The 16,155-nt window shown below is 56.2% G+C and overlaps 2 long non-coding RNA genes across 2 annotated transcripts; one reads left to right on the top strand and one right to left on the bottom strand.

The window, feature by feature from the left end:
- Positions 1-779: 779 nt before the first annotated feature.
- LOC123035210 lies at positions 780-4,178 on the bottom strand. Its single transcript, XR_006416900.1, has 3 exons — positions 3,984-4,178; positions 1,549-1,933; positions 780-1,162 (listed from the first exon to the last, which is right to left on the bottom strand). It is a non-coding gene; the product is annotated as an uncharacterized LOC123035210 (long non-coding RNA).
- On the top strand, positions 4,143-8,898 carry LOC123035209. The gene is made up of 3 exons (XR_006416899.1): positions 4,143-4,249; positions 7,236-7,403; positions 8,053-8,898. It is a non-coding gene; the product is annotated as an uncharacterized LOC123035209 (long non-coding RNA).
- The last annotated feature ends 7,257 nt before the right edge of the window (positions 8,899-16,155 follow it).

The following is a 16,155-nucleotide window of genomic DNA, read 5'->3' as shown; positions in this document are numbered from 1 at the left end:
ATGACAGCACGAGAAACCGTGGCTGACAACCCCGATTTTGCTTTTCAAAGGACTTCTCTAAGCATGTCAAGTTCCACATGCTAAGCCTCCTGAAATCACACCACGTCCATGCCTGCGGGAAAACACGGAACTTGCTTCTGCTGCCAAGTGTGCTGGGTTGGGAATCGTCACTGTTCAACTGCACAGGGTTTAAACGTGAGAACCGCAAAAAGAGCGCCCTGGCTGTGTCTGCCTGGCCACCGCCCCCCCAACACGATTACAAGTACGAGCAAGTGGGCGCTGCAGCGAGCGAGCAGGCCGCCCACGGACCTCGCGCACCCGCCCGCCGGCCCCGGCGCAGACGGCAGCGCTGTCTGTTGCGCCGGGCAGCTCGGCCCCGGAGCAGCTGCAGGCGCGGGAGATGAGCCTTTTGCCCTCGCCTGCTTCAGCCCTCCATTCCCCGAGCAGCTTTCTGCCCTGCCGGGCTCCAAGTGCATCTTTATTACAAACACGTGCTCAGAATAAGGGGGGTGGGGCAAAGCAATGGGGGCAACTGGCATGCAGAGACCGCTGGGAGGGCAAAGAGGGGCATCTTTCTCCCAGAACAGCTGCTCTTCTCCCAAGTGGCCCGGCTGCCACCTTTGCTTGCCTGGCACATTTGGAAAGCCTGTGTGGGGCAGCAGTTTGTGTGTTCTGGACTCAGGAGATTGGGGTTCTAGTCCTCAGGAAGCTCCCTGAGTGACTTTGAGCCTCATAAGGCTGTTGTGAGGATAAAAATGGAGAGGAGCATGAAAACCACCTTGGGTTCCTTGGAAGGACAACGGCAGGATGTTACTATGTTGGTCAGAAAACACTCATTTCCAAGAAGACAAAGTGGTCAGACTCAAAGCAAAGTCACTTGCCCTGGCCCACAACAGGCTGCGTTAACTCTCGAAAGACAGAGCCTCTCTTTTAAACCCGCATGGGTCCTTTGTTTTGCAGTAGGCCAGTCTTCCAGTCCAAACAACAACAACAACAACAACAATTACACATCTTAGGAAATAAGGGAAAAAGCAGGCACCAAGAGAAAGATCGCTGGCGACGGACTTGTCCGCACGTGGCTCGCGCCGTGCGGAAGACGAGCAGCGTTTCAGGGCCCACAGTCCTGGTTCAAGCAAAGCGGCGCCATTTGGATTCGAGGACACTTAGGAAGAAACAAAACCACATGTGTCAAGGATGATGTACAGCTTATTGAATACATATAAGGATGAAATATGGATGCAGAATATAAACAAGTGAAAGAAAGCTAGCCTTCCCTTTATCAGAGGCTGTATCTGTTCCCTGAATAGGCAAGGGGACGCTCTGTGGGCCCCCGAAGCAACGAGTCAAATTCTCTTCCCAAGCCAAGAACAAAATGCCTCTTGTGCTGATTTGATAATGTTACTCCCCCCCCCCGCCCCATTTCACAGGCTGTCAGCACAGGCCGGCTCTCACCCCCCTTCCTGGGAGACCGGGAAGAAGTCATTTCCCTCAAGGAAACGGTTTCAGTTCTCACGGCCAAAAACAGCTCTTATCTAAGAGCTTGCTTACTTGGGATTTGCAGCTCCATGGCCATCCTCTCTGGTGCGCTTCCTAACAAGCTGATGGCCAGACGGTGCTGGCACGGCTTCAGAAACTAGCCCGGCTTTTGGACATTGGAAAGTTCACTGCACTACCTGTTGAGCCTTCGTGCCCTGCAGGCTGTTCCTCTGGTAAAGCCCCTCCAATGCAGATGGTCTTTCCAGATGCACGCGCTGCAGTTTGTCTGTTTTCTGCTTTTTGTGGGTAATGCTACGTACTGCTATTGAAGCACTAGCCCTGATCTTCTGCAAGAGAAGGTTTTGGAGACTCCGCGTGCTGGCCGCATGTTGCTCGTCATCAGAAAGCGCATGGCTGCGGGCACGCGGACTGCCGGAGAAGAGGGGGATGTGGCACCCTGCGGGAGAAGAGGGCACTTAGAAACAAAGGCCCCGCTGGTCGCCGGTGCCAGCCTGAACACACCGCCATGTCAAATGACGCAGAGCTCTCCATGGGCTCGGTGTGCGGGAAACCGTGCTGCCTCACTTTCCACGCGTCCCCAGTTCAAAAGAGCGGCAGCTCTGCAGTGGGGGGGGAGGGGGCACCAGAGACACACACGACGGAGGCGGCCCCGTGCTGGTTACTCCGCACCCCGGCTCGTCTCCGGGGGAGATCAGGAGCGTCACTGATGCGGCACACTGTGGGCACATGACCTGCCTCACTCACGCGTCACCCTGGGGCTGTTCCCCTCTGCCCCCCCCCCCCGTTTTGCTGCGACTGCTGCTCCAAGGAGCTCTGAGGATGCAGCCCAGCCCATCTAGAGGCAGGGCAGGAAAGTCCCACCACTGTGGCTGCAAGAAGTGCTTCTGCCTCAATGTGCACAGGATCCCACCCTGAAGATAAAAAACAGGCGACCCAAACCACATACAGATCGTAGGGTGAACATCGGCACTTGTGTGGGGTGCTCCCCTTTAACTGCCTGTGGGTGTTTTAAACACGGCACCTTGAGAGCGCCCCCCCCACAGGGGGTTCTCTGTCACTCTGTGTCCACCCCTCCCAGTCCTGAGCACGAACCCCTTGCAGAGTGAATGGCTGCTGGGGGGGGGGGGGCTGGGTGTGGGACTGGCGAGAAGGAAAGGGGCTTGCCGCTTCCTTCTGCTAGTCCCCGAATCTACCTATGGCTGCCTGTAGTGGGTAGTGGGTGTTACAGCTGAAAAGGTTAGGGCTGCCGGGGGCTGCAGGCCAGGTGGTCAGCATAGCCCCCCCACCCTGAAATGTCCACCCAGAGAACGGCCAGCCAGGCTCTGCTGCACTGGTTGCCACTGTTACCCCATCCTCCTTAGTTGTAGAACATTTTACAGTCAGTGGTCCAGGCAGTGTGGTCTAGTGGTTAGAGGCTTGGACAAGGCCCGGGGAGACAGGACCTCGAATCTCCGCCCAGCCAAGGACCCTCCTGGGTGGTGGTTGTGAGGATCAAAAGGAGAGGAGGAGGAAGCCCAGGTGCAAAATCCGCCAGCCCTCCAGAGGCAGCCCGGGAGGCCGCAGGACCTGCCGTGAGTGTGCTTGGGAGACGGCTATGCAGGCCGCTCCGGGATTTCGATGTTCCAAGGGGCATATAAATGAGTTCCCCTGCTCCGCCTCGAGCGTCATTTTCTCCGCTGTTCTGGTGGAACCGCGGGGCACCCATCGAAGTTTGTCGTCCCCGCTGCTATTTGCGGCGCCGATCTGCCGGGGGGGGGGCAGCGCAGCAGGGAGCGGGAGTCGCGCGCTTCCCCGCTGAAGCAACAGACCCGCCTGCGCAAGCCCCCCCCCAAAAGCTCCCCCCAAATGCCCCCTGGAGCTCAGGCTCCAAATGACGAAGCTGCACTCCCCGCACGGTGGGCGTCTGCGCGCCTCAGAAAGCAACGCGATCCCAGAGCAAGCACTCGCGGGAGGGGGGGCAGTTGCTGACCCCCGTCTTCTCCCGACGAAAATGCAGGTCGCCCCTCCCTCTCCAAGCGCGGGGGTCTGTCTGGCGTGGAGGGGTGGAGAAAAAGGGACGTGTTCAAGTAAAACAGACCTTTCAAATTGGCCAGCCATATAAAGACCCCCCCCCCCTTGAAAGGGGATCTGCAGCACTTCAGGAAGGCAAATGGCTCCCCCCACTTCTGCATTTCTTTTGGAAACTTGAGGGAAGTGGCACCCCCCCCCCGCCAGTGCTTCTTTCTTCCTCTGCAGAGTTGGCAGGGGGGTTGGGGGGGAAGCAAGGGGGCTCTGTGTCCCGAACCGAAAATCAGCCACCCACCCAACCGTTCTTTCAGCCCCCCCGCCAGCGACTCCACCCGCACTCATGGGGCTCAGTTGCTCTCGCAGGCAACGCTCTTCATCAAGGGCCCCTCCCTGCATACACCTCCTTCCCTGCCCCCCCTTCCCCGAGACTGCTCTTTCAATAATTGATTGCCCGGATAAATAATAGATCGTGTGCTTACTTGGGTGCTTTGTTGTTGTTTGTTTTTGCTGTGTTTTTTCTTTTGCATTTTTTCTGCCTTATTTATGCATTTACGCGCGCTCTGCGAGGGTGGGCGCCCGCGCGTGCCCCTCTCCGTGTGCTCAGGGGTGGCGCCAGGAACCGAAAAGATCCCGGGGCTCAGGCTCAGGGGACCGACAAAAGGCACGGATTTGCATATGCTAATTGCCGCATGCTCGAAAGCCTCCGTGTTTGTGTATCTTTAAAGCAAAAAGGACGTACGAAGAGGTGAGCGGGGAGCGTTGGCTGCAGGAAGAAAACCCGCCGCAGAAATAGTGGGGGAGCAGGCGGGAGGGGAAGCCCCTGGGGGCAAACGCCGTCGAGCCCCGGTGGGCCCGGCGCCACCAAGGCCCTCCGGGGCTTTTTCCGGCAGCTGTGGGGCCCGTTCAGGTCGATTCGGGGGCGCAGCTCTGGGGGGAGCTGCGCGCACTGCCTTGAGGCCCGGCCGGCACTGCAGGGGGCCAAAGGGCCCCCGAGATCGGGGCTCCGTCCCTCGCGGCCGTCCTCGCGCAGCGCGGGGCGCGCCCGCCGCGATCCTGGCCGCCAGCTCGGGGCGGGGGGCGCGGGGGGGGGCCTCTGAGCGCAGCTGAAGGCGAGGGGACATTCCAGGGAGATAAAGGGCTGTTTTGATGTGCGTGCGTGCGGAGGGGCTCCTTTCCCCCCTCTTCTGCCTCGCATGCTTTCTCTCCCTGTGTGTGCTTTTTTCTTCCCCTTTTTTCTTGGTTTTTTCCCTTCCTCTCTTCCCTTCCCAGAGAGAAGGTTGGCGCCAGCAGTCTGGAACTGGGCTGACAAGCTTTTGAGTTATAGAAAAGGAGGGAGGGGGCGGAGGGCGAAGGGAGTGCGAGCGAGCGGGGGGGCAGCTGGCGTTGGATTATTTCGGGAGCAAGCGAGAAAGCAGACGCGAGGGGCGGGGGTGGGAGGGAGCGGGATTCGAACCAGCCAATGTCGGGCTGCGCGTGATTTAAAAGGAGAAGCCGAGGAGGGAGAAGGCGCGCACAGAGGAGGAAGCGAGCGGCGGAGCGCATGAGTCACTCCGGGCTCGGAGGAGCAGGATGTGTCCAGAGCAACCGTTGAGAAAATGCTGCACGTTAAAAACGGGAGGGGGGGGGAGCCAGCGTGCGTGCGGGTGGTATGCACACAGCGCCACACGCGCACAGCGCATGCAGGGAGGTGCACACATGCACGCACGCACACAAAGAGGAAATTGCACCTCCAGACAGTGCACGCATCACACATTCGCACACGCAGTGCTTACGGAAGAATGTGTGCACACTGCAGACAGACACAAAGGCACACACCTGCACAGAGACGAGGCACATAAATATATTCATGCACACAATGCGTGCAGAAAGAGGTACGCAAATGCATACAGACACATGCAAAATGCACACCCACAATGCACACTCAGAGATGCGTGTGCAGGCACACACGAAGGCTCACACAATGTGTAGAGTTGAACAAAATAGAAACACAAGCACACGCACATACATTTCTCCCCTCCCCCTCTGTCACATGCACACACACAAATGCAAACGGCGTGCGCGGATGCACGCAAGCAATGCACACATGAAATAGCACACAAAAGTGTCCACTCACGCACACAGCAGGGCTCACACACAGGCACAGTACACACTCAGGCATCCACGCACACGGAGCCAGGGTTCAAGGCTTTGGAGGCTCTGGCTCCGGAGGGCGTGCCAGCCGCAGCTCAGCTCCGCCATCCCGAGAGAACATTCCTTTCTGCCGCTCCCCTCCCTCCGCCCACGCCCCTCCCTGGACGGGGCTGGCGCTCGGCCCGTCACAGCCTGGCTGCGCTCTCTGCCCCGCGGGCCGCTCCCCCCCCGCCGCCCCCAGATGCCGGGGCCAAGCACCGGCTTCTGGGGCGTCGGAGGGTGGGTGTGGGGGCAGCAACAGAGGGCGAAGGGAGGGCCTGTGCCCCTCCGGGCCCCTTCTTCGGGAAGCACCTTCCCAACGCTCATCCCTTGCATTGCAGTGCCTTGGAGGTAGAAAGCTAGTGCCTGGGGGCAGGCTGGCTCCCCCCCACCCCCGTATTCGCCGTCGGCTGCCTTTAAATTGCGGGGGGCCTTTTGGTTTCTTCTCCCTGCAGAAGGTGAAGCACCCACACCCGCATTTTCCTGGCGAGCTCCTCCTTCCGAGAGCGGAAGGACTCTGTCTGGGGAGGGTCCTTCTGCCTGATTCGGGGGCGTCCTCCCCTGCCCTGGCATCACGGCTCGGCCATCCAGCAGGGGCCTCGAGCAGCTGCTGTGGGAAGGAGGGGGCAGAGAAGTTCACCCCCCCCCCCATGCAGCTGCAGGAACTGGCTTTCTCCTGCAGCTGCTGCTTTTCAGGGCTACCACAGCTGTGTGAGCCGGTGGCCCTTTCCCCAGGAAGCCCCAGTGAGTCTGGGGCTTGCAGCCCAAATTTTCTGCTCTATGCCGGTGTTCAAAAGCAACAAGTCCCCCTCCAGAAAATGGGGGCTTGTGGAAAAGGAAGGATTCCAGAGGTTTGGGACTTCACCTCCCAGCATTCCTGACTTTCAGCCATGCTGGCTTCTGGGAACTGGAGTTCTAAGCCTCTGGGGATCTTTGCCCAGCTCTGCAGCAACTTCAGAAAATGTGTCTGTTCACAAATGTTGAGGCCGAGCTTGCTGTGAGCAGGATATAGAATCGAGCACTCGGAGAGCACCGAATGCATTCCTGTTCTGACACGGATGCAGCACAAGTGCCCGTCTGGCTTGCCTAACACAGTCCGAGCCTCATCCTGCTCATGGACCAAGAGGCGCTGCAAGGCTGCTTCGGACAGCCTGGCTCCCCATCAGTGTCCATTGTCAGTGATGGCCGCATACATCACGCCAGAGGGAGGGGCGGAGATTGCTGCCATCCTTGGCCTCGGCAGAACAGCAGCCCTGCGTCCTCAAAGCTGTTGGAACCAGTGCTTGTTGAAGCATCCAGGAGCTTCCGGATTAAAAACTGAGTTTCTCTCAAATTGCATTTCTCGGTGATGGTCGTGGGAAGAAGGGAATCCAGCTTCTGCTAGTGGGGGAACCTGGAAACATTTTTCCCCATTGAAGTCCGCCTTCCCTCACGGAGGGGTGGATCGGGCCCGCAGGGTGCGCCTTCCCCTCCTGTTTTTGTGCCTTCAGCCTTTCTCTGCCTCTGCCGCTGCGTCCCCACTCGCCTCTTAAAATATACTTATGATGGTTCTTCATTTTCAGATTAGAATTGGGCAAGACACCGCTTCGGATGGAGGACTGCCATCTGTAGAAGAGGACACCTGTCCACTCTTAAGGGAATGCCCACCCCTAGACAGCATCAGCACCAAAAGGAGCAGGAGGCTTGGATGAGTGGCTGCCGGAGAGCCGAAGCAGCCCATCTTTTCAGAAGTGAGGGAGGTCCTCAGAAGTAAAGGGCTCCAGGAGAGGAGGGAACCACTCCAGAGCAGGAAGCCTGGGGACCTGGGGGGGGGGGGCTCTGGGTAATATTTCAGTTGTGGAGCATCAGTGGTTGGGGAAACGAAAGTTTTAAAATCACAGGAAGTGACAGGTCTGCACACATTGGAACCCATGACCTGGGGAGGGGGCGGGCTCCCCCCCACTGGAGGCAGGCGAGATGCAGCTGGGCAGCCTCTGAAGTCCTGGGCTGAGCAGGTGGGTGGATCTGATGGCCCCTTTCTGGCTCTGCCCTTCCGTGGTTCTGAGATCAGTTCTAATGGAGCTGGTGAGGAAGGCGTTCGTCTGCTCCGGCGGGCTCACACATGCGCGTGGCTGCTGGACGCAGCGGCGGATCTGCTCGCCTTCACGTTGCCCAAGAGCTCCTCTCCTGCAAGAGGCGCCTGGTTGGCAGCAGCTGGTGGCCAAGCCGTGCTGCTCCCTGCCCAGCCTGGCAAGCTCGGCCTCTCCGGGGTCCTGGGCGGGGTCTTCCCCTGTTCTGGGGAGCAAGAGAAAGGGTGGGGGGGGAGATGGGGAGGGGAGGCCCTCTTGCCTGGCAGCCTGCCCCACCTTTTCATATTCTAATGGCTCCCCCTTCCCCCAGCCCGTGCCTGATTTGCGAGGGCTCTCAAGGCTCCTGCTGGGAATTCGCTCCATCAGAGGCTGATGCCATCCCTCGGTAAATTACGCCAAGATATAATGAAGGAGGAGAAATCAGGACCTGGCGACGGGACTCCCTGGGGGACCTTAATTCAAATGGTGCTGGAGCTGAGTTCGCAGGACCGCGGGGAAAGCGCAGGGAGCCTCGCCGGCCGCCGGTGGGTCAGTCAGTCGCAGGTGCGCAGCAGCAGGGGACGCGCTGGCGGGCGGGGATGGGAACCGCACAGAGGCCACCCCTCCCGAATTCTGGCCCCGGTCTGGGGATGGGAAATCTGTCAGTTTTGTTTTCCCCTGCACGGGCTTCTCAAAAAGGTCTTTCTGCGAGAAACCTCTGTGGAGGTAGGCATGGTCGTATTCTCAGCCCGCTGGAGGGATCTGCCCTGGCCGAAAGGGCAGGTCCAGCTATTTCCAGAATGGCAGGGACTGCGACGTTCCAGGAGAAAAAGTAGCAGATTTGCCCAAGTGCTGACATGGTTGAAGGTGGGGATGCGAACCTGGGCCTTCCGACACTAAGCACTCCAGGGCGAGCAGAGCCACCCACCTTAGTTTCCCCCAGTGTTGTGCTGAAAGTTTCTCCCACATCTTTTGACTACCTCCATTCAGCTTGAGAGAAAAGTCCTTTGCTTCTGGGAAGAAATCCAGTGGTGAAGAACAGGCATGTCATTTTGTCTCCACCCACCCAGCGTGAGCTGGAGCTCCCCGAGAAGTTCACGAAGATTTAAACCTTAGAAACACATTATAAAAGTCACATGTGTACAAACATATAAATGCACAATAAATATCCCTCTAAAAACAATTCTAAAGAACAAGAAACTAACTTGAGGTTGGATTTAAGATTCTTCATGTGCTGCCAAATGCCCAAAAGAAGACAAAAGTCTTCACCAGGCTCTGAAAAGAGAACAGTGTTGGTCCCAGGTGGGCTTCATCAGGGACATCATCCCAAATTGAGGGGCCACCACGAGGAAGGCGGTCCCCTGCACTGCAGCCTTCTGACGCTCCCTTGGAAGAGGCACTTGGGTGATGGATATTTTGGATACATTCTCATGGCTTGGGGTTTTTCTTTTATGAAGATGCATTTTATTTATTATTAGTACATGCATAGCCCACCTGTCTTTGTTTTGCAGAGGGCTGTCTTGATCAGACACAAAGCTGGCACCAGGCAGACCTCGCTAGGGAGATCATTCCATAATGGGGAGCCACCACCAGGAAGGCCCTGCTCCTGCTCGCTGCCTCCAGCCGAACCTCCCTTAGAGGTGACACACATGGAAAGCTTCAGATGTTATGTGGGTGAATTGTGGTTGCAAGAGGTGCCCCTTCAAGGTTTAGGGTTTCTTGGGAGGAGAAAATTTTCAGAGAATTTTGGCTCAAAACTAGCTTTCCCTGAAGGGGGGCACGCCACCACCCTCCCTCTCACCTGCATTGCAATGGGTGCAAGATGTGGGGGCAAAATGCCATCATGGTTGATGTTATCACTTGCAGTGGGACCCCCCCCCCCAAAAAAAACCCTTACAAAAAGGAGGATGCTTGCATAGCAGCCCAACCAGTGAGAAACTACTGGAGAAATTTGGTACATTGTCTCCCCACCCACTACAATTTCTCTTGTGCACCACAGAAAAGTGGATAATCTGGGGGCAAGCTTTGCATACAATTCTAGTGCATCCCACTTTTATTTATTACATACATACATAAGACTCTCAAGATATTTTTGTCCTGAATACGGAGAACGTTGCAAATGTGGGTAAAGTGATAGTAAAAGCAGCCTAAATTGATTTTTTCATTCCAGCTCTCGTAGGTGCCCTGGGAAATGGGAGGGATTCCTCTTGAGTAGTGCTGAGATTTGGAGAGCGCAGCTCGCTTTTGTGGAGGCGAGTCTGCCCATGATTTATAGTGCTGTTGTAAGGATCTGCTTAGGGAAACAAGCTGCAGTCACAAGACCCAGCCCATGCAGTTGGAGCCTCCGAGCAGGATCAGTGCGCACCATGACGGATCGCTTCAGCCATCCAGCACAGGTTGCCACAATTCTGTTGCATCCCATGAAGGGAAGGAGAAAGGCATCTGGAAGGGCGAAAGTCTCCTGCATCAGGTTTTCGTTTTAAAATCTGATACGAAGAGCTATTCCTGGCATCAAGGGGCCCTGATCCGTCAGGATGCTGTGCTATTTATAAAGCTGAGGAGCCCACCCGAAAAAAGAGGTGTCAGCCCCGCTGCTCACTGGAATGATCAGATAGCTGCCTTAAGAGCTAAGCACCCTGAGCCATGGGCTTGGCTGGCAGGACCTGCCTTGCCTTCTTCCCCATTCATTAAACAAGAAACGAAACGTCTTGTGAAATTCCACCAATTCTTCTCAAATCCCAAATTTCTCAGCCATTGCTAATTCCACCAGGATGAGAAAATGGCCACCAGAATCTATTCTGGAATTGGAGAGGCAAGGTTGCCAAAATCTGCTGCCTCTCTGCAACATTCTAGAAGTGTGATCTGCAGATGCAAGTGCCACAGCTTCGAAAATCAAAAACCGTTGTTGGTTAGTCATCTGTTTTCCCCCAGGTTCTCCAGCACAGCACCAGGGGGGCCTGCCCTGCTCAGGGCCCAGCAGGCTTCCTGCTCCTTCCAATTACTACTTTATTTCTTGAGATCTGTATTTGGGCTCAAAAGAACAGTTTTGCACTCAGGAGCTCAGACAGACCCCACTCTGCCTTCTTGCTCTGGTGACTTCTGGGAAAGGAGCGTCTTAGGAGCGTCCATCACCCGCCTGGAAAGTGTTGAAAAATGAGCAACCCCCACCCTTGGCATGGCCGCCGCACAGTACGAAATCTCAGTCCCATCTCCAGGCATAAGCATTCTTGTTGGGTTTTCCAGACCACGCTTCTCTACAAAATGTGCGTTTTGTCCTGGACAAAACAAGACCTTGAAATAGGCAGTAAAACCTGGAAAGAACAAGCTGCTGTGGACGGGCAGTTTGGGATAGGGGTGTGAATTTCCTCGCACTTTGGTGTCACAATTCTTACATTTCTTCATGTTTGGTACAAAAAGGGCCAGAGGTGGTTTCTGTTGTCCTGCAAGTGGAGTAAGCAAAAGACAGTTGTCCATGCAAGTCCAAGGCTTGGGCCCGTCGCCCTGGCCGGAATGCCTCTGTAGCCAGCCAAGCTTCTAGTTCTCAAGGGCTGCCACTTCCTTTCTGGACGGGCTTCCGTTTGTAGCAGGAGCGGAGTACCAGTTCCCTTTCTGTGCGTGAATCGCTGCGCCTCTTGAATTTGGCCAGTGCGGATTGCTGAGGCTTTTCTTTCCAATCATTTTTGAAAAGAAGGTTGCAAAATTCTCAGTTGTTGTTCATATTCAGGAGATGAATAATTGGAATGTTTAAACATCTCAGTGTAAGTGAAATGTGCTGTCAGTAAAACTCAAGGTTAGTGAAGCTCTCCAAATTCTAACTCAAAGTTTGTTCCCCCTCAAGCAAGTATCAAATGGCAAGCTTGGTTTCTGTTTTTCCTTTTCCTCATGAAAATCCACACATATTTCCCCAGCTATGTATATCCTTGAAATGCATGCATTCTTTTCCCCATTGATTAAAACATATTTGTACATGTTTCCCAAATGTTTGTTGTCAGACATTTTTGGTCAATTAATTGCATTGCAAGACTCAGAAATGTGAGCACTTCAGCAATCCATGTTACATCTGGGAGGTTCAAATCCGGAAAATCCGGATCAAAAATGATCAGAATCACATTCTGCATTCATCCCAAGGGAGAAAGCAAAACTGTTGTGTGAACTTCTCTATTGCCTACCTGAGGGATTCTCCTGTAGGCACACCTGAGGACTTTCCTTTTAAAAATCTAGGTTGGGAAATACCTGTGTGTTCAGATCTAGTGCAAGTTTCACAGAGCAGGTTTGGCATGGTCTTCTGTGTGCTTGGAGTGGTTTGCGCAGATGGGTGACAATTCCATTCTGTTCAAACCATCATATCACTATCTTCATTTATTTTTGCTGGTAAATCTTACCTTTTTCCTCTTGCAAGGAGGACAAGACAGCCTCCCTAACCCCCTCCTCTTGATTTTCACCTTCACAACCACCCCATGAGGTAGGTCAGGCCTAGAGTAAGCGACTGGCCCAGTCGCTGGCTGAGTGGGACCGGAACCCGCGGAGTCCCAGGCAGCCTCCTCATTGCTATACCAGTTCGGCCCAAGCATCATGCTCTTCCTCCTGCCCGCCACCTTCCTGGCCTCGCCCCCCCCCGCGCCCCCCGGTGCTCATCACTCCAGCCTGTCTCCCCTCCCCACCAAGAGACTGCGCCCAAAGCAGCTGCAGCAGGGGTGGGCAACTCTTGCTCCCCCGGCTCTCGGGGGCTGCAGCCCTGTGAGGGAAGCCCATTGCAGGCTTCTGCAGCCCGGGCCCGGCCTCAGAAGGGACGGATGTGGCTCGTTCGGAGCAATGTGGCCCATTCCAGGCCGCCCTCGCACCCTGCTGCCAGATTTCTGGTGCAAACCAAGAGATGTCCTTCCTTCCCCCTGAACAACTGGGGAGCGGTGGGGGGCCGGATGTGGGCCCAGGCCTGTGTGCAGCCCACTCCTCATCAATAGGGAGACCTGGGATCTCTCGACCCCCTGGGTTAAGAGGCAGCTGAGATCAGGATCAGGAAGGTTATAATTTGGGGGGCTAGATTCAAAACCTCTGCAGCCCCAAATCAATCAATCTCTCCCTCTCTCCCTCTCTCCCTCTCTCCCTCTCTCCCTCTCTCCCTCTCTCCCTCTCTCCCACACACACACACACACACACACACACACACACACCGAGGCGCGCGCACATCTGCTACCTCTGGCATCTCAACCCAAATCACATATGCAGATGAGGACGGGTTGCGTCGTCTGCGGACTGCGCAGCGCCTGCTTGGGAGAAGGGGAAAATGAAAAGCAGGCCCGCCAGAAGGAGCGGGGCGGGGCGGCCGGGGAGGGGGAAGAGGAGGAGAGCAAGAGTGAGGGAGAATGACAGACTGTAATCCCCCTTGAGTGCCTAGTCTCATGAATATTAATAAGATGGTAATTAAAATGCAGGGACACAGCAAGACGGATGCAGCGCCGGTTTCGGAGCACTGGGGACGGGGTGGGCTGTTTGTGGGGGGCTGCAGAGTGCAGCTTTTCCTAGCAGCTTTTTTTAGCGGGGGGGGGGGAGAAGAATTTCTCTTCTCTGATGACAAAAGGGAAGAAAACATCACCTTCAACTTAGACGCGCTTGGAAGAGAGTTGCTTCCTCCTCCTCCTCCAGCCCCCCCCATTTTATTTTTGACACAACGTCCTTTAATCGCCGATCCCCCCTGCTCGCCCGCAGCCCAGCCGCACGGTCTCCTGCAGAGACGACCACCCCACCGTGCGCGCCGGCGGCTCCGAGCCTGCGCCGGCGCTGGAGGGGCGTCTGCGCTGCCGCAGGCTCGCCCGCCGGGCCGGCCCGGCCCTGCGCCCCCCGGCCTTGGGTGCGGCCCGGCGGGAGCCCGGAGCCGCGTGGCGAGCGGGCCTGGGTCCCGGCCCCGCTTCTCCCCCCTCGCCCCAGTGATGCGAGGGGCGTCGGAGGCCGCTCCCCCCCCCCCCCCCCCCCCCGCCGGGGGCGCCGGCCACCCCCCCCCCGGCCCCCCCCCCCCCCCCGCGGTGGGGGGGGGGGCGGGGGGCCCCCCCCCCCCCCCCCGTGCGATCGCGTAAGCGGCCGCATCCTCAGCCAGGCCAAGCGCGGTGCCCTGGATCCGCCCCAGGGATCCGGCCAGACCAGGTACCCACCCCCCCGCTCCCTCTTCTCAGAAGCAGCTGAGCGCTGGCTGACCTTCCCCTTCCCCTTTCTCTCAGCCCAGTCTACCTCGCAGGGATGTTGTGCTGCAGACAGTTAGCTTGGCTACTGTTTTGGCCCTTTTAAAGTTTGCAAGTGTACGCTGTTCTGATGATTTATGAGTTTTGTCTTATTAACTGCCCAGAGAGCTTTGGCTAACAGGAGGTATATACATGTAATGAATATTGCTTAAAACCGCATAATTAAGGTTGAGCAGCTGGGGGCTTCGTCAAGGGTGGGGCTTTGGGGCCCCTTGCGATCCTGCATGTTCAAATGCGCCACTGCACCCCTGCCGGGCTGCCTCCCGAAGGCTGCGCAAATGCAGCGCCGGGGACCGTGTCCTCAGCCGAATCCGCGTGGTGGCAGAGCTGGGGAAACGCGAAGGCGGAGGAAAGAGAAGGCCAGGCCCGTTTCTGTGGGAGCAGCGAGGCAGCGGTGCCCCGCCGTGCTGTGCTCGCATGCCAAGAGCACGGAGTTCAGCCAGGGGGCTGCGTCATTCATGAGTCACATCCTGCTGGCGCTGAGCTCATGCAGGCCCCACCCATGGCTCAGGGCTTCCTTGCTGCGCAGCTCTATTTCCCGAGGTCCTAGCAGATCTGCTCGTCTGCCTGCCTGCCTGTTGTTCGTCCATCCATCTGTCCATCCTTCCTTCCTTGCCCTTGATTATAAGGAAAGACGGAAAGGCTCTGTGATGCTTTTCATGCATCACTCAAGTGTGAAAGCATTGGGACCTGGAGGCCTTGCACTGAGATCCTGCAGAGGTGCGGCAGGCAGGGGGACTCATGGAGAGAAATCCACTCCGTGCATGCTCAGAGACATTCATCTACTAGTCCAAGGTCCTTCACTTCAAGGCTTGAGGGTGCCAAAGTGTCCCAAGTGCTGCTCCCTCCCTCCCTCCCTTTGTAGTAGCTGCTCCCTCTCCGTGGGTGCTGTACAACTTGGGCCCATGGCGCTTCCATTCCAGTCAATCAATGCAAGAACTTTGTACTTACCTCTGCTGCTTTTTCCTCTTCCCTCCTCCCCCCCTTTCCTTTTGTGACATCCTTTTAAATTGCTGACAGCTGCCGATTAGGACATCAGTCTACCCTCTCCATCCCCGCCCTCCCTCCCAGTCCACATGAGCACAGACACAGCCTCAGGTGAATCAAGCTCAGAGTTGTTTTATGGGCGACATGCTGTTGCATCACTGGCATCATCAGGAGGGTGTGGTGCTCTTGTGTCTGTGCTTGCCATCCAAACGCTCCTGGTGGTGCTCCCTGTGGCGTGGCCTTGTGAGCAATGAGCCGGACCAGAGACTCCCACTTGGAAGTCAGCAGAAGCCCTGCTTTAAGACCACCTCGGAGCACCTTTCATACCTGCACAAACCGATTTGAGGTCAGCAGGGCACCGGTGAGCTTACCCAAGGACAGTGCGGGCAAATCCAAATTGCCTGTGAATGCCCTGGGCATCCCTGAAACGATTTTCCCTGACCTGAATCCTAATAACACAGCTCTCTGTCCGCTGCGTCTTCCCTTCTCTGTGTCTAAGTTTAGTCATATACTGGTTTGTTTGGTTATATATTTTATTGCCCCATCGCCAAAGGTTACAAAGCCTTTAAAAGGCCTTTGAAACCCAATGAAAAATTGTGGCACTAGAAGCATTTGAAGACAATTCCCCCCTGCAAACAATTTCAAGCAAATGGGCCATAAAGATTCCCAGGTGGGTTGAAGCCCAATCATCCTGCGTGCCAGATGGTGCCAGAAGATGTGGAAAGGCCAGATGTAGAAGATGTTCCTGATTCGTAGGCCTCTCTTTCCATAGCCGTGTGGGCCACCTTGAGAGGGCCGTGTGCCAGGAAAGGTGGGGTAAGAAATTGCTTTGAGTAAGTAAATAGGCCCAGGGAAACCCCGTTTGGGTTCTGCTTCTGAGCACAGAGGGGCCTTTATCAGCTAATATCGTTTCAACCTGTGAATAGCGCCATATCCCTCAGTTAATCCCTCTTGTAATGCTGTCTAAGCCATTAGTCCCCACTGCCCATGGTCCATCCCAGCTGGTTCTGCAAGCATTGCGCCTGTGCGCTTATTTTCCTCTCCCCTCCTCCTCCCCGTTTCCACTTATGCTGCGCCTCTCAGTTTGAAAGCTGCTCACAGGGACCATCTTGTTCTGCTTTTAGAAAATCTTATGTAAAGCACTGTCCCTTTTTTCACTCAAGGATGAAAAAGCTTTAACGAAAGAGCATGAAATGGCCCGAGGGTCCATTGAG

Source organism: Varanus komodoensis, unplaced genomic scaffold (genome assembly GCF_004798865.1).
Source record: "Varanus komodoensis strain SLA01 unplaced genomic scaffold, ASM479886v1 scaffold77, whole genome shotgun sequence".
Taxonomy (NCBI): Eukaryota; Metazoa; Chordata; class Lepidosauria; order Squamata; family Varanidae; genus Varanus; species Varanus komodoensis.
This window is presented reverse-complemented; position numbering and strand designations above follow the sequence as displayed.